This window comes from Hipposideros armiger, unplaced genomic scaffold, assembly GCF_001890085.2.
Source record: "Hipposideros armiger isolate ML-2016 unplaced genomic scaffold, ASM189008v1 scaffold_630, whole genome shotgun sequence".
Lineage (NCBI taxonomy): Eukaryota > Metazoa > Chordata > Mammalia > Chiroptera > Hipposideridae > Hipposideros > Hipposideros armiger.
In genome coordinates this window covers 91,817-110,215 of record NW_017731980.1, presented here as the reverse complement: position 1 = coordinate 110,215, position 18,399 = coordinate 91,817, and the positions used below count along the sequence as shown (strand labels likewise).

General features: G+C 37.9%; 1 protein-coding gene across 3 annotated transcripts in view; it reads left to right on the top strand.

Moving 5' to 3' along the window:
• The first annotated feature begins 222 nt into the window (after window positions 1-222).
• Window positions 223-18,399, top strand: part of PLS3 (plastin 3) — a 91,124-nt gene continuing 72,947 nt past the window's right edge. For all 3 annotated transcript variants that reach the window (XM_019625487.1, XM_019625484.1, XM_019625485.1), the window contains exon 1: window positions 223-338. The gene's annotated coding sequence lies outside the window, so the exon portion shown is untranslated. The remainder of the gene's footprint in view (window positions 339-18,399) is intronic.

The following is an 18,399-nucleotide window of genomic DNA, read 5'->3' as shown; positions in this document are numbered from 1 at the left end:
AAGCAGGGAGAGGGAGGAGCAGAGGCGGGGGACCAATGTCTGCTCCCAGCTGCACAGTTCTAGTCCCCATCCCTCCCGGGCGCCCATCCCGGTGATTATTCTCCCAGCTCCCCACCCAGTTGATGTGACAGGCTCGTGGCCCAATCCTGTTCCTGGTTCCCAGGCTGACTGCAGGCAGCACTCGAGCCAATTGGCGGCGCCAGAAGGGCGGAGGGGATGGCCGGAGGGGAGGGAGCGCTGGCTTTAGAACCGCAGCCGCAAAGATTTCGAGAGGGAGAAGTTGTTTGAGCGCGTCGGTGGGAAGCTGTCGGGCGAGATCCGGTACACTGAGACTTTATGTAAGTGCTTTGTCACCACGAGGGGTGGGGGGGAGTGCCTGGGCGTGGGCAGGAGTGGGTCCAGGTCTCGGAGAGCATCTCCGAGAACCTCAGCAGGAACAAGCCTCGCACGGAGGTCCGGGGCGGAGGGGGCCTGGAGAAATCTCAGCCCTAGCCCGTAGGCGCCAAAGCGATCGTTCCCATCAGGGATAGGTGGGAGGGACAGTGTTCCCCACGAACTGCACCCGCCGCAACCACGTTTTCTGCTCTTCACTTATAGAGATGGTGCTTTCTTAGTAGTTGATGCTAACTTGTTGCCAACCTTGGGCTGGAGTCCTTGACGGCAAACCCTGCCCTTCTTCCTTTCCGTGGTGGCGGCCCCGAAGTGGAAACCGAACGCCTAACTTCCCTCCGTCGTCCTTCTCCAGCCATAGCCACCACCTTCCCCCACCCCCACCCCGCCCCACCGCCGCCCTGCTCCGGACTCAGGAAATCCCGGAGCCGGCAGCCGGCGATGCCTCCAGCTCCCGCTCGGCCGCCTCAGGGGACCGCGCGGGCTTGCGCCGGCCCGGGGCCCTGGGGAGTGCCGCGGCCAAGGGAGGGCACGAGGCTCCGGTGGCCCGCCTCCTGCCTGCTTCCCTTTCCCTTAGTGAGAGCGTAGCGATCGCACCGCGTCTCCCTATGAGTAAGCACTTTTTTCCTTTCTGTAGCCGAACATCTCCCGGGCCGTTAAGTCCTCTCCTCTCCTCCAGACCCTGCCGACCGTCGGCTCCCTTCTCAGCTCCTCTGCCTCTGCAAACCGGAGCTCGTGGTCTGGGCAGCGGCGGCTGAGGATCTCTCGGGGCGCCCCGGGAAACAGAGCCGAAGGGGTGGTTGGGGAGGAGTAATACCCCCACACAGCTGCACTTGCCGGTGTTTACTTTTCTCCACCCGCAGTACTTAAGCGCCCTAAGGAGAGGCGAGGGGTGGGGGAGGGGGGAACGCCGACCACCCCTGCCGCCGCCGCTGCTGCTACTGCCCTGGTGTGCGGGCGGCTCCGACGGCCCCGCTCCTAGGCAGAAGGTGACCCCAACCGAGGAGGTGGGGTGGGGTTAACGCGATCTGACGCGATGCTTCTTGCTCTTCACCTGATCTGCACCACATCCCTGGTGGTGCCTAAGGTTGCGTTTAGAACTAACTGGGTTGGAGAGCCTAGTCATTTAGGATCCAACAGACGGGATGCTGGATGTGCCTGGCCTGCTACGAGGGATGGGGTGTGGGATAGAGAGACTGGCTGGCGGCACAGTAGGTAGGAAGGTAGTTGAAATTAAAAACTACTGAGAGGTAAGCACGTACTCCACTTAACTGGATGTCACAATGTATTTGGGAGCCTGAATTTGATCCTGGAGATAGAGTTTCCAGTGAATTCCAACGAAGTGGCCGAAGTCCCACGGTTGCCAGTGGGCATCACGTGCCCCAAGTCTCTGATGCCCCTAGGGTAATGGTCATGTGACTTCTTTTGACTTTAAAACTGGAATGTAATGGCTGAAGGCCATATTCCAAAAACTATAGCGACAAAAAAGAGAAAGGGACTGTGAACTAGTCTCTACTCAAGGGAATTCTACTTGGATTTGGATGAGGGAAACAGAGAGGTAATTTGGTGCTCAGATTTTATCCAAAATAAAAACAAGAGCTGTTTTTAAAATAAGGGTTTGAAATACGTTTGTGCTGGGACATGTCCCTTACAGGCCTGAAATCTAGTAATGTCTTTTCTGAATTTTAACAATATCTTACTAGTTATTTTCTAGGAAAATCGTCCTTTTATTCATGCCCCATTTCATCCCTAAATGATAGATTTGAAGCCATATCCCATAAGATAGTGTTAAAAAAACAGAAGGCTTTGTCCATATTCCTGGGTCTGGCCTATATTCTAATTGTAGTGTTCTCTATATTAGGCATCTGTTTGAAGATGGTGGATCATCTCTTGACTAAAATTAACCATCAGTTATTTGTGGTTTGGAATTAATTGGATCACAAATCAGGCACAAAAACTAAATTTGACAAATCCAGCTGGTTGGGTCTTTACCTGTTAAAAGTTTGGTAGAATAATGAGAAGGTACTGAAACAACTCCCATCTTGACCAATACCCGCCCCTGTGGCCCAAGTTAAGGTTGCTGTTGCAAAAAACGTGGCAGTTTTGCTCTTCAGATTATATACTGCTGAGTATAGAAAAGGGCAGAGGAATCTCTGAGGGCAGGAGTTTAAAAGCTTTACTTACTTACAAAAATACATAAATTCAGCTTTGAAAAGAACTAGGGCAGCTAACAATGAAACTGGGAACATTTAAGAGATTTTGCCTTTGTATGCCTTAGCCAAAAACCGTTTATCTACTGCAGCAACCTCTGAATGACTGGAGCACTCATTTTCCTGCTGTGCATGGGATTCTGAGCCTAAAAACTAGAACTACTAGCACATAGTTCTGACAGCCTTGGGGCACACATTAGTTGGAAGTAGATTTAAACTGCACCTGAGTTATTGGAGGTAACTACTCTGGCAGATAGACACCCCCCTCCCTTCTCCCGCCTCCCAGTGGCAGTGAGGTGATAATTTTAGATTGAACTCTTAGTATAATATTTAACCTCAAAAAAGTGAGAGTACAAGTATCCAACTAGGTTAAAGGGGTAGGGACATAAACTTTTAAAAAAATTATATTTATTGGAGTGACATTGGTTAGTAAAATTATATAGATTTCAAGTGTACATTTCTATAATATATCATCTATATATCACATTTTGTGTTCACCACCCAGAGTCAGCTCTCCTTCCATCACCATATATTTGATCCCCTTTGTCCTCTTCTACCACCCCCCTACCCCCTTACCCTCTGGTAACCACTAAGCTTTTTTGTCTGTGTCAATGAGTTTTTGTTTCTTTGTTTGTTTGTCTTGTTCTTTTGTTGCTTTCAGTTTTATATCCCACATATGAGTGAAGTCATGGTTCTTGATTTTTCTGTCTGCCATATTTTGCTTAGCATAATAATCTCAAGATCTGCCCATGTTGTTGGAAATGGCAGTATTTCATCTTTTCTTAAGACACAAGCTTTTTAAATATTAACTCATGTCAAAACAGGATCATCACTAGGCTCTCAGTCCACAACATTTCATTCTCTTGGGATGTCATCATTTAAAACTACTGACTGCATTGCTGACTTCATTTTTCAATGGTATGATCTAATGAACCCAGGTTTATTAAAATTTGGGGATTATAAGTCTAATTCTTAATTTCTACTGTTAGATCTAGCAAGTTTCTGACCTTTTCCTCTACCTGGGGTGGGGAGCCAAACAAATTATGTTTTGCCTTGACTTAATAAAGCCAGTCAACATTGAAGTCCAAGGTCTTTAGTCTGACACCATCATTGAGATTCACTTGCTAAAAATATGTAGTCTATGGCATTTTGTGTAGAAGGATTAATTATAACTAGTGAGTATTACTTGATTGAGATTAAGTCTCTTCTACAAATGGTTACATGCACATCAGATTTGACTGTGACTATTTATATTGGCAGAATGTCAGTATCCAGGGCACTATCAGAAACCAAATAAAATTTTGCTCCTGGGCAAATAGGATGACTTTTACTGAAAAGAAGGGGGTAGTTTGGCCATGGTGCTTGAGCACTGAAGTTATTATTTTTGGTGAAACTGACAGGGGAAAAGGAGAAAGTCCACTTGCCATTATTCCATATTTTGTTTTAGGCATTATTTCTGCTTGCCCTTCCAAGAAATTTACTGCCATAATATTCTTAGCACATATGATAAATTCATGAATTTGCTATTGTGTTGTAGACTAATCTAAGTGGAATGTGTATGCCAAACTGTTTGTTCTTGCTATTTAGTACAGATTCCAGAAGTAGCTGGTATAAAATTGAACATCTATAAATACATGAAGACTTGGGTATCTGTTTTTAGAATCATTTTGTACTTGTTCATATGGTAAATTTTCTTTTGGTGATTACTGGGGGGGATTTGATCTGTAAAAATAATGAAACTCAGTTTAGAAGAAAACAGCTAGATCATGTTTTGAGTCTATAATTCTAGAGAGTGATATAACATGCAATGTATGTTCAGTGTGTTGGAAGTTTCAAAAGCTTTTTGGATACATTACACTGTTGGAAGCTCTTTTAGATACCAGTGGTCACAACTAGCTGTTCTTAGTTATATGAGTGCTTTGGTTAAAGTTATGGCTTAGAAATATAAAACCAAAAAAACTGATCATGAAATGTCATTCTCAGGAGAAGATCTGATAATACTTGGGCCAAGTTGTAGGTAGTTATGGAGGTGAGGCCGTTTCAGAAAATCCAATATGATTAGTAATGCTGAATTTGCCTTATTTTTAGCGCTTGAAAGACAAATACTATAGTGAGTATAAACTGCTTTAGGGATGAAAAAGCATTGCTGGTTAAAGGAAAATTAGAATACTAAGGGGGAAATACGTTGACTTAGCTTCAGAAGAACTAGATTCTAGAGTTTGACTTTGAGTAAGCCACTTAAAATTATATTGGTAACTAATATTGAGTACATACATGTGCCAGATACCATGCATTTTCTCATTTATAAAATGAAGGCATGGCTCAAAGTTTTTGGTTTGCTGGGTTTCTTTTTTTTTCAAATAGTTATAGACTGGCTTATTTCAGTTATATTTATCTGTTCGTTTTTCAACTTTTTAAAGATTTCATTGGGGAAGGAAACAGTGTTGAGGAATTGGGGAAGGGGGGCATTGTGTTTTTCCAGGACCCATCAGCTCCAACTTGTTGTCCTTCAATCTTAGTTGTGGAGAGCACAGCTCAGCTCCAAGTCCAGTGGCCATTTTCGGTCTGGTTGCGAGGGGCACAGCCCACCATCCCATGCAGGAGTTAAACCGGCAATCTTGTTAAGAGCACACATTCTCACCAGCTGAGCCATCGGCCTGCCTTTTGGCAGCTCAGCGGCAGCTCAGCTCAGGCGCAACTCACTGGCCCATGTGGGAATCGAACTGGCAACCCTGTTGCTCAGAGCTTGTGCTCTAACCAACTGAGTCACCCAGTCGGCCCCATTTTTCAACGTTTAATATTGAACCAAGCTAAATACCTTGTTGACAAATTGATGATCAGCAGTGGCTTATTCCATGATTAATGCTAGTTTTTTTAAATATAGAGGTACTGCCTGAGGCTGAAGTAGAATAATATGGAATGTCAACTATAATTTTATATAATTTTATATGGGATGTGGAGTACAGCATAGGGAATATAGTCAATGGAATTGTAACAGGTATATACGATGTCAGAGGGGTAGTAGATTTGGGGGGGTTATCACTTTGTGAGGGATGTAAATGTCTAACTAGCACGTTGCTTTGTACACCTGAAACTAATTTTAAAAATATAGAGGCACTGTTTATTCTCATTCCTTAACAAGGATTTTGGTACAATAAGCCTACTGATTGTATATTGTGAGAAAGTTTAATTTTTCTGACCAGTTTCGAAATTTGTTTGATGGTAAGGAGGTAGTGGTGTTTATTGGAAAAGGCATTGAATATGGAATTCAAGGCCTTTTAGTCCTCTACAGTTTGGACAGATAGGCCATCTTAAGTAAATCATGGAAGTTCTCCGTTGATATCTGGATTTTATTTTATATTTTTTGTTAGCCATGTGTTTCCAATCTATGTATTTCACAGGCAAGCTGACAGGATGAGTGAGCTATGTAAGCCTTGGCTCTTCAGCAGACAGGTGCTATATAAAAATTCAAAGTACTGTAGTAGTATACCATAGAAACACTAGCGCTTTAACACGAGTTTATAGAAATGGTAGAATTCTCATCACTTAAGTCTTTTCACGTTTTTACCTCTCTGTAAATGTTCTCCAGCCATCCAAATTTACAAGCAAAGGAGAAATGAAGTCAGATATAATATAATGAAAAATAAGAGAAATAGTTGTTAACAAGAGAATAAAAACCTATATGTAATACTTTCTTATGTTTTTTATCCCCTCAAATATTGTGTCAAGTAGCCTGTTAAAGCCATTAATGTAGAGGTGGTTTTTTTGCTTTTTGTGTTTTTTTTTTTTACTCTTCGCGAGAATTACAGAGCAGTGGTTTGGCGTTCATTGGTCATCGCTATAGAATCTGGTCGCATATCTTCATTCATTCCTGATTTTGTGATTGCTCATAATAGGAGGTGTAAAATTGTTGATGAAACATCAAGTATTTCTCCTTATAAGTGCACTCTAAGGGAGGGCAACATGCAGGTATGGCAAATAATGCACATAATGAAGGAAATAATCGGTACATTTAAATGATATGCGCTCATTAACACAGAAAAGGTGAGAAGTTAATGGAGATCTTTGAAAAACAAGCGTGTTGGGCTACATGGGCCATTTTCTTTTTCTATTTTAAGATGGGTCATTTTCAACGCCACCCTCAAAACTATTAACTTGGAATTAATTTTCAATGTTTATTATCATCTTACCAATTATATGATGGTTTTTAACTGTTTTTCTTTGAATTAGCATGCATTTTTATTTCATTGGTTAAAATTATGTTTGATGACATTTGTTAAAACATCATTTGTAAAGTGATAGTACTTAATTAAAATGAAATAAGCAGAAAGCCATTGGTTAAAGGACTTTTAACATAACCTGGCATCATAGGTCTAGTTCTGAAGAGTGGGTTCCTTTTGCTAATAGAAATCACTTTCTTTTTGTAAAGTCTGAGCTTTTATTACTACCATCTCTGGTTTAAAGATTAATAGCAAATCATTTTCTGTAATCTTTTAACCCATTTGTTGAAAATATAACTCTGATTCTCTAAGCTGTTTTATGTATATAATATTTATATATAAAGTATACATGTAAAGTTTTACTTTCTATAAAATTTATGAAGAGTATCATAACTTTCAATATTGATATTATTGTGTTCTACGTTATATGCTCTGATTACATAGTATGCACTCAGATTGACATTCTGCTATTGACACTAAATAATACACTCTTTCATACATTAACATAATTTTTAAGCCTTTTTTTGTATTTCATAATTTGCTTGCATATTCCAATTTTGCCATTTCTTATGTTCTTCTTTGATATTTTGGGGGCTTGTAGCTCAGGTCAAGGAGAATTACCATTGTAGACTGCAAAGTGTTTTCTCAAAGATGAAAATGACAGGAAATGGTTCCTAGGGTATATCCTATTGCTTTAAAAGTCAATATGTATGATTTAGCAATCTGCGCTGGGAAAATGTCTTAAGTGTGCATACTTAAGATAATTTTAACACTTTACTTTGGAATAAAGAAATACAAGGTCATTGTAAAAACCTTAGAGGAAAACAAAAGGGTTTATATGGAAGAAAATAAAAATTACTCATAATTGTACCACCTACCACCTGTTCATATTTTTTATCTATTTCCTGCTTGGAGAGAAAGTTAGATATTTTTACAGTCAGAATCATACAGTATATATAGTTCCCATTCTTTTCACTTATTACATTATGAAAATGTTTTCATGTAATCAGATATTTTTGAAAATGTTTAAAATCACTGTATGATAGTCTATATTCTATATGATGGACATTTCATAATTTATTTCACTAATTCCAGGTTGTTGGAAGTTTATGCTGTTTCTGTATCTTTTTTTTAAGTTTATTGAGATGGCAATGGTTAGTGAAGTTACATAGGTTTCGAGTGTACAATTCGGTAATACATCAATATCTTATAGGTAATGCTTCTGGGAATATTCTTGGGCAAGAACTTTGTGACTGATTATTTTTTGAGATAATATGTAGAAAAGAAATTGCAAGGATTCTTGTTTTTAAAGATGAATTCCTTTGACAATCTGTGAAATTTAAACATTGGCTTAAGCAAAAAGAGCCTTAATTTCACAGTGGCACTAAAAAAAAGGCTATTCTTTATAAAGTATATCATAAGTGACTAAACTAACTGGTGCTAGTTTAGGTAAAGTATATGTCTTGGAAGTATTTTGGTTTCCTCTGATCTAGTTAACAGGTGCAAAGCAGGATGAAGTAGAGTCCTGTGTGGTATACAATCATAGGAAGTTCTATTTTTTGAAACGGAACTGAACTGTTAGTGGAGGAAGGGAGACAGGTTTCTTTTTAAGTAGCTTATAGATTTCGGGTTTCTATAAAATTCAGTTCAAGAATACTGAGCTTATTTGTGACTATAAACCTTAAGTAGCTAAAAAAACTTAATCCTAAAGTTGGTTAAATGACTGTATTTGTTGATAGGCTTTTTGAATCTCAGGCTTTTGGTCCCTTAAATTACAATGACATCACTCAAAAAACTCAAAATTTTATATTTCATTCAGATTGCTTAAATAATTTGTGCCTACTATGGTGACTCCCCAAATTACAAACACTTGACTTAATGAATATTTTGTATATCTGAATGGCTCATTCTACACTGCATATCCCTCTCTAAACGTATCCCATGCTGTTTCACAGACCTTTCCCTGATGTTTTTCTCCTCCCAGTTCACCAGTCTCACTAAGGACCATGTTAGTCTGAGCATTCCATAATGATCCAGAAGTGATGTGGAAGGTTTGTCAGACCTGACAACTGATGCTCACCACCTCCTTTTTTGTTTCTTTCAGAGGGATCATGTACATGCTATGTTTCATAGTCAGGATGGATTTTATCATGAAATAAGGGTTCCAATAGTTTTGTTATTGTATATCTCTGTGATATTGGGGAGGTTCTTTTAAGCCCTCTAAACCTCAATTTCTCCATCTATAAAATGGGGACGGTACCTCTTGTTTGTAGTGTGGGCCTTAGAATTAAAAGAGAACATTTATTAAAAACTAGCGTATAGTGGGTGCTTAATAAATGTTCCCATTTACATGTTAGTTAATGTTGCGTTAGATGATCTTGGTCAGGTATTTATATCTACTTCTTCATTTTCCTCTAATTCAAACCCTTTTTCCTTAAGTATCACCACTCAAGATAAATAAGATACTTTATTCTTTCTTTTTTATTTAATGGCATTGTGAAAATATTGCTTTTCATTTTGACTGTGGAGGATTTTAACGAAGTTCCAGCTTGGCTTAGCTAAGAAACCTATTTACCATTTAATTTACCCTTTTGTGAGGATATGCCTTCTAGCAATCTGAAGAGTTTACCCTCAAAGGAGAATTCAAAACATGACTCTTTTAATACATTACAGACACCATTATAATCTCATTGCCACTAACAAATATTGCTTAGGTCAGGGTGAAAGGTAATAGGTAATGTTGACGCCTGATTTTGTGGGGAGGAAAAAGAAGCTTCGAGTTCTTCAGTGTTTCTATAATAGTAGAAATGTAGAATTTAAAAGTTTATCTTTTATTGTAATAGCTATGCACGGTGTCAGGTGGGTCGTAGAATTGTTGGGGTTATCACTTAGTGAGGTGTGTAAATGTCTAATCATTATGATGTTTTGTACACCTGAAACTAATTATAAAACAAGTGAAAAAAAGTTTACATTTGAAAAAATAGGAGAAAAGAAAAAATAAATTGGTGAAAACTTAAAATGCTGGGAAAGTCAAAAGGTTATAAATTAAATCAGCATCTTTCCAAGATGACATGTAGCCTTTAGAAATGGGTGAGTCCAAAATATATTAATCTTAAATTTATAATGTCCATTCTTTGCTCTAGTGGAAGTTTTCTATTTAGATTTTATTGGGCAATTGGGGAGGGGAACAGTGTTTTGGAATTGAGGAAGGGGAACATTGTGTTTTTCCAGGACCCATCAGCTCCAAGTCAAGTTTTTGGCCTTCAATCTTAGTTGTGGTGGGTGCAATCTCAGCTCCAAGTCCAGTTGCAGGGGGTTAGGGGGAGGTGGGGGAGGGGAGGTATGTAGTCCACCATCCCATGCCCCAGTCGAACTGGCAACCTTGTTAAGAGCACACACTCTCAGCAGCTCAGCTCTGGCGCAGCTCACTGGCCCATGTGGGAATTGACCTGGCGACCCTGTTGCTCAGAGCTCGCCCTCTTAACCAACTGAGCCACTCGGCCGCCACCACAACCCCCGCCCCTACCACCAGTGGAAGTTTTTAAAAGGAAAATCCAAGAAACGATCAAGGACATTGACAGTCCACAGATATTTTGAGCTGTTTGTGGATCTCCAGTTTAAAGATACAGTTGAATCATTTTTACCAGTGTTTATGAATAATTAAATTTTTATATTTTGTCATATAATTAAAACACTATCATTAGGTATAGGTAACAGAAAAGTTATATTGATAGATTTACATGTTTAAAAATAAAAGTCAACCCATATGTTTGGTGTCTTATCCTAAGTTAAAGTGTTTAGCCCTCTGAAAAACAGAAACCTAGAATATATTTATAGGTGCTAACGGAAGGAGGAAAACTTCCCTAACCACAGAAGACTTCTGTAAAGCTGAAGAGATGGTTGATATGTCAAGTACCTTGAAATATGTAAGTATTATGTAGAAGAAAGCCTATAGGCCATTTATAAATAGATATAAAACTCAGGAAAACTTTAAAATGTGCCCGAAGTTCTCAAGTATATGTTAAGATACTACAAACTGCAGATGGGGTAATAGTTAGCCCAGGATAGTAATATGGACAATTCCATAATTAGTCGAGTTGTGGAATGGCTTCATCATTCATTCAACTAAAAAAAAGTTTAATGAAGACTGTCAGGTGCTAGAGGTACAAAGATGGATCAGACACTCCTACATTCTAGTAAAAGAGAAACACACAAGTAATATTGGATTTCATGAAACCTAAAAATATTCTCACATGTAGAAAATGAACTTAAATATGCCCTTTTTTCTCAACATCAAATAATTTCTAAATTTAAAACTTGTGCGAACAGACATTCATTTATAACCCAATATAATCAAATCTAAACTAAGAACAAATCAAATTTAAACATTGTTATTTCTTTGCAATAATTATTGCATCCTAAAAAAGTGCCCACTATGAGTTAATTTTACGTAAATAGAACATTGCTCAGCCTATAAATGAAGGTCAGCAGACACCAGTGTCTTGGAATAAAATAACCCTTTGGCAAGAAAATGAGCCACACCCCATTTAGTTTTTACAAAAATAAAATTCTTTCCAGCTTTACTAAATTGTAGATGTTGTGCTCAGCATGTACTTCTGCAGTAGTTGGTTCCGCAGCTGTGGAAATATCCATGTATGCACAAGCCTAAAAAACATTGATTCACTGTTACTTGTACATGCAGCTCTATGTGATGTCTGAAGTACAGTATTCTGTTAAGTTTTATCTGACTCACTGATAATAGCAAGTAACTATACCTGATACCTTAATTTCCTGCCTTGAACTTTTTGATTATCAGACTTTAAAATGAGCAGGAGAACCCAGGATTCAAATCTGATCATTGTTTCATTTTCGTGGGAGAGAATCGAATGGATGTACTATGCCTGGGCACACTATGTCTGCTGTATTATATGGATTTCTTCAAAGAGTAGTACTAAGTTTTGTCATGTACCATAGAAAGAACTGTACTTCTAGGAAGAAAGGGAAATAAACCTTGAGGGGAGGCCCCATTCTCCTAGTTCTTTCACAGTGTGCCTGACATGCAGCAGGTCTCCATATGTACATTTATTCGAAAGAATGAAAAATAAATAGCCATGAATAGTCCTTGCTGAATAATACGCTTCATTCCTTTTTATGGATGAATAATATTCCATTGTATAAATATTAAATTGTGAAATCCTAATCAGCAAATCAGTAATTTATGAATCACATTGAATACAATACATAATGATGCAAACCTATAAGAAGACTAAGCAAATGGTTTCCTTGGTTTTCTTTCACTCTTAGTTGTTTCAAAACAATGGTCATGAGTGAATATTCTGGATCTCACTTTCATTGTGAGAACTGTTTGACTTTAGAGTCAAAGAGGAAATTGGGGCATTTAACATTTTTTTCACATTTTAAAGAAGTTTTATTGAGATATAATCCACATTCCATACCACCCATGTAAAGTGTACAATTCAGTGGATTTTAGTATAGATTTTTCACAGATACGTGCAACCATAACCACAGGCAATTTTCAAACATTTTCATTACCTCGGAAAGAAACCCCATACTCTTGAGCTCTCCAGGCCCACACCTCCTCAGCTCTAAACAACCACTCAATAATGTACTTTCTGTCGCCATAAATTTCCCGATTCTGTTCTTTCATATGAACAGAACATACAGTATGTGGTCTTTTGTGTCTGGCTTCTTTCACTTACCGTATTTGCCGGCGTATAAGACGACTGGGCGTATAAGACGACCCCCTAACATATCCACTCAAAATACGGAGTTTGTTATATGGTCGGCTGTGTGCGATTTTGCGAGTGTGGTAAAATCGCATAACAGCCAAATCGCATAACAGCCGAGCATATACCCAGCAGCGCTGCTGATGCCTGAACGGTATGTGGAATGAAGTGGGCGGGCATCGGGAGGCCACTATGGCACGGGGCAAGCACTATGGGCAGTCTATCTGAAGTGTACCTGGCGTATAAGACGACCCCCCACTTGGAGGCATATTTTTCAGGGCCAAAAAAGCGTCTTATACGCCGGCAAATACGGTAGCATAATGTTCTCAAGGTTCATTCACATTATAGCATGTGAATACTTTATGTAGCATCACTACTTTTTCCTTTTATGGCTGAATAATATTCCATTGTGTGGATAGACCGCATTTGTTTGTCCATTCATCCACTGATGGACATTTGGGTTGTCTACACTTTTTGGCTATTATGAGTATGGGACATGTTAATATTAAATGTCTAACCACAGGTCAGCTAATAAGTTAGAGGTGGTACTGACAAGATAACATTTCATTTATCGCCACTCTGCTGTTAATGTAAATCCTTGCTTTGACTGAGCGATATTGATTTCTACATCTAAGCATAGCTAATTTTTCTTCTTTCTTGTTTCCTGATGCTTACTAACTTAACAACTTGTTCCCAGTACTTTTGTCCTTAGTAATATTTTTACTAGAATAAAGGAAAGCCTGTAAACGTTGTATAATCACCTTTTGTAAAGCTTATTGTATAATAGATGTTCACAAACTTCCTTGTTTAAACACATTTTTTGAACACATACTCTAAGGAGCAAAGGTAAGCAATATTAAGGACTGCAGAAGTAAATAATAAATGCTTTGAAATGCAATGGTTTTAGCCAACCTAAAGGATTATTGACCACATCTAATATATTTATTTTTAAATTTACTTTTCAAATAAGAAATATATTCACAGAACAAAATTCGAAAGGTATAATGGAACATAAAAGAAAATAAGCCTTCTGCCCCTGACCCTAATCCCTTACTTCCCTTCCCAGGAGGCGACCATTAGTACTAGTTTCTTGTGTGTCCATCCAGAAATGATATTAAGTACATTTAACATTTGACATTTTCAGAAGAGCTTGGTGTTCTACATTTAGGAAGTGTGGCATTGTTTGAAGGTGCCTTTACCTTTTGAGTTTTTAGGGGTGAATACGAGAATGAGGGATTATCAAAGGATGATAAAAAGAATCACCTTCAGTTTCAGGTTGGAGCTTTTCTTTCAAACACCCTTGACCTCAGATTCACCTGCATGGCATTAGGTCAAAATAGCTAATGACACCTAGAACCCAATTCTGCTATTATTTTCTGAATTCAATGCACAGAGGAATTCCTGGACCCAGTCTCCTAGCTCTTATGGGCAGTTAGTACCTTGCAGGCCCATTAGGAAAGGATACGCTTCCCTGAGAGAGGAGAGCTGTAGTTCAGTCAAGAAAAGATACACTTTCTCGGAGACCAATTTGTAACTTTTTATATAATTACTTAATTCATTTAATAGGCCTGTATTAATTATCAACGGTATGCCAGGCACTGGTATCACTATGATAAATAAAGCAATGTGGCCTAGTTTGAGGAGCTCAGAGTCTAATCCAGGCACTAATTTTTTACAGATGAGGCAACAGAGGTCTAATTTATTTGCCTCAGCAGACAGGGGTCGAGTACAGTGGTGGAGGATGGAGTCTCCTGATACCTAATCCATCATTCTTCTCAGCATAAATGTAAACACCACATCCAGGGTCCAACTTCGTTTAATAGGAATGCCTCTTCCTTCCTGAATCAGTTTCCACTAACTGGTGTTTTCTTTCAGATGTTAACCAAATAGCAGATGCCATGTTACTAAAGTTGACAAGAACTCTCTGAAATTCACTTCACCTGTAACTTAAGCAACTTCCAGCTCTTCCATAACTAATGGAAATTCATTAGCAATAGCTCTCCAATGGTCAATTATTTTTCAAGGTCATATCTTTAATCCAAGGTTACTCCTTATGCTAACAACACTGCAGTCCTAATTACTGATCTTAAACAGTTTTCTATGTTGTAAATGCATCTAAAAGATTTCAAAAACTAATTCCAATACAGTATATTGGGTATACATTATAGGGTTTATCACTCTTTATTTCCTCTAAACTGGATTTTATCACTCTCATAGAGCCAGTATTTGTATTCTCACCAAGAAAAAAATTTCCATTTCATTCATTTACTCATTCACTTATTCAGATATTTACTGAATGCCTTCAATATACGTCATGTACTATTCCAGGCACTGGGGATTATACCTGTGACTGAAACAAACAAAAATTACCACCCTTATGAAGTTTACATCCTACCATGGGGAGATAGAAAAGAAACAATTACACAGTATATTTTATGGTAACGTGTTATGGAGAAAATTAAAACAGGATTGAAGGAATAGGGTGTGGGAAGAAGGACATTGCCATTTCAAATCATGTTGTCACAGAAGGCTTCACTGAGAGTTAAATATTTAAGGCAAGACATGAAGGAGATCAAGGAGTGTGCCATGGGAATAGCTAAGGAGAAGTGTCACTTTAACAAGTAGAGTACATTTCTAATGACAGATACCTAAATTGTCATGCGTTGATGGGTTTTAGTCCTGAAATTTCTTTTATATCAGTTTTTATTTAAGTATTAACAGAAAGAATTCTCATTTACCAACATCAAATACTCTAGTAGAATCACAAATTGTATATGCTAAGGATATTATGTCAGCTATGTCAATAATGTTTTGGAAAGATTAGCGGGAATAATGATTAAAACAATATGGAATTAATGCGAGTAGATTTTCTTTCATTTTCCCTATTAATTTAATTGCACTGTATTCTGTGTTTAATTCCAAATTCAATATTTTTATAGTTAAACTTTTTACTTTGCGATAATCATAGACATGTTACTTGTAAGAAATGACACAGAGGGATCCTGTATACCTTTTACCCAGTTTCCCCCAATGGTAACCTCTTCCAAAATTATAGTACAATGTAAAAATCTAGATACTGATATTGATAATTTCATCACTATAATCCCTTCTGTTACCTTTTTATAACAACACACACCTGCTTCCTCCCCCTTCATCTTTACCCCTGGAAACCACTAATCTGATCACTATTTCTATAATTTTGTCATTTCAAAACTATTATATAAATAGAATCATACAACATGTAATTTTTTGGGATTGGCTTTCTTTATTCAGCATAATTTTCTGTAGATTGATCTAAGTTGTGTATATCAATATCTCCTTTTTTATTGCTGAGTAATGTTCCCTGGTGTAGATGTACCACCATTTATTTAACCATTGACACATCGAAGGTCATCTGGGCCACTTCTGGTTTTGGCTATTACAAATAAAGCTGCCATAAGCACATGTGTACGGGTTTTTGTGTGAATGTAAGTTTTCATTTCTTTGGGATTAATGCCCAAAATGTGCAATTACTGGGTCGTATGAGAGTTGCATATTTAGTTTTATAAGAACCTGCCAAAATGCTTTTTCACAGTGAACCTGTACCATTTAATCACCCACCCGCAATATATGAATGGCCCAGTTTTTCCACATCCTTGTCAGCATTTTGTGTTGTCATTGTTTTTTCTTTTAGCCATTTTGATAGGTATGTAGTGATATCTCATTATGGTTTCATTTTGCATTTCCCAGTGGTTAATGATATTGAACATCTTTTCATGTGTTTATTTCCTGTCTGTATATCCTCTTTGGTGAAGTGTTCATATCTTTTACCTATATTCTAATTGGATTTTTTTTAATGTTGAGTTGTGAGAGGTCTTTATATATTCTAGATACTAATCCTTTGTCAGATATGTGGTATACAACCATTTTCTCCTAGTCTGTAGCTTGTTTTTCAATCTTCTGAACAAGGTCTTTCACAGAACAAAAGTATTTATTTTGACGAGGCCAAATTTATCCATATTTCCTTTTATAGATTGTCTTGGTGTCATGTCTAAGCCTGCTTCCCCAAACCTGGTTCCTGAAGAATTTCTCAAAAATTTCTTCTAAAGTTTTATGTGTTTCATTTCTCATTTAAGTTGGTGACCCATTTTTTTAGTTAATTTTTGTGTGAAGGTATGAGATTTGGGTCAGTTATTTTTGTTTTCTATGGTTGTCCAATTGCTCCAGCACCATTCCTCCACTGACATGTTTTTGCATCCTTGTGAGAAAGCAGTGGAGCATATTTGTGTAGTTCTATTTCTGGGTTCAATGGTCTATTCCAGGGATCGGCAAACTGCAGCTCACGAGCCACATGAAGCTCTTTGGGTACGTTCCGTCTCAAAAGTTGGCCGACACCTGGAAGAGCCAATCCTGTCCCTCACAACAATTTAAAAATTATTCAAGAGCCATAAATATTTTTTTACATAATCACCATTATGTCAACAATATCTTTTAAAAATTTTTATAAATGAAACTATGATAGTTTTATTTTCATTTTCAATTTTACTTCAGAGCCACATGTACGTACCCAAAGAGCCGCATGTGGCTTGCAAGCCACAGTTTGCTGACCCCTGGCGGCTCTTCCATCTCAAAAGTTTGCCGACCCCTGATCTATTCCATTGTACTGCGTCTATTGTTTTGCCAACACCACGCTGTCTCGATTACTGTAGCTACAAGGTATGATTTAACACTAGGCAGAATGATTCCGCCCACTTTATTTTTCAATATATTTTACCTGTTCTGGGATCAATTTTTTTCCACATAAAATTTTTAGAGTTAGCTGGTCTATGACTACAAAAAACAGTGCCAGGATGTTGATGGAAGTTATATTAATAAATTAAAATTTTGAGATTGCATTGTAATATTAAGTTAAAATGGTAATTCCACTAAGGAGGACAATTCATGCTAGGTCTTATTTTCTAAAGTGGTGCCTATTTTTATGATTTTTAAATCATTGAATGAATAGTAACTGTTCAGTTCTCTTCAAATATAACTTGAATGTCTTTTTTTAATTGCCAAAATTGAGGCTTATTTTTCCCCCCAAAGAACAACACATTCTTGATGTAGGCCTGAAAGTTTTAAATCATTGATCTGTTTTTTACTTTTTTGAAGGGTTATTCCTAGAATTTTTTAAGAACCCCCATTAGATTTCTATTTACAAGACTCCTAAACCTATTGTTCTACCTTAAGGAAAATATGATTTACCTCTTCTGTTGTCTCAAACAAATGCAATTCCCCAAGTAGGAAAATATAATATGCCACTAGCATTGGGATTTAAGGCATTGGAATTTGGGATGTGTTTGTTATTCATGAAGAGTAAATTAAAATTTTTTAAATGAAAACTTTTGTGCATTCTCATGCTTTGATTAAGCAAAATAAAAATCTTTAAAATCACAAAATGAATCTGGAGAAGTTCTTAATTTAAAAAGGACTCTTGGAGAAATGCAAATAAAAACCACAATGAGATGCCACTTCACTCGGTCAGATTGGCTAGCATCAATAAATCAACAAACAACAAGGGCTGGCAAGGCTGTGGAGAAAAGGGATTCCTGGTGCACTGTTGGTGGGACTGCAGATTGGTGCAGCCATTATGGAAATCAGTATGGAGGTATCTCAAAAACTGGAAATGGAACAACTGTATGACCCAGCAATTCCACTCTTGGGTATCTATCCAGAGAAATCCAATACACTAATTTGAAAAAAATATATGCACCCTTATGTTCATTGCAGCGCTATTTACAATAGCCAAGACTTGGAAACAACCGAAATGCCCATCGGTAGATGACTGGATTAAGAAACTGTGGTACATTTATA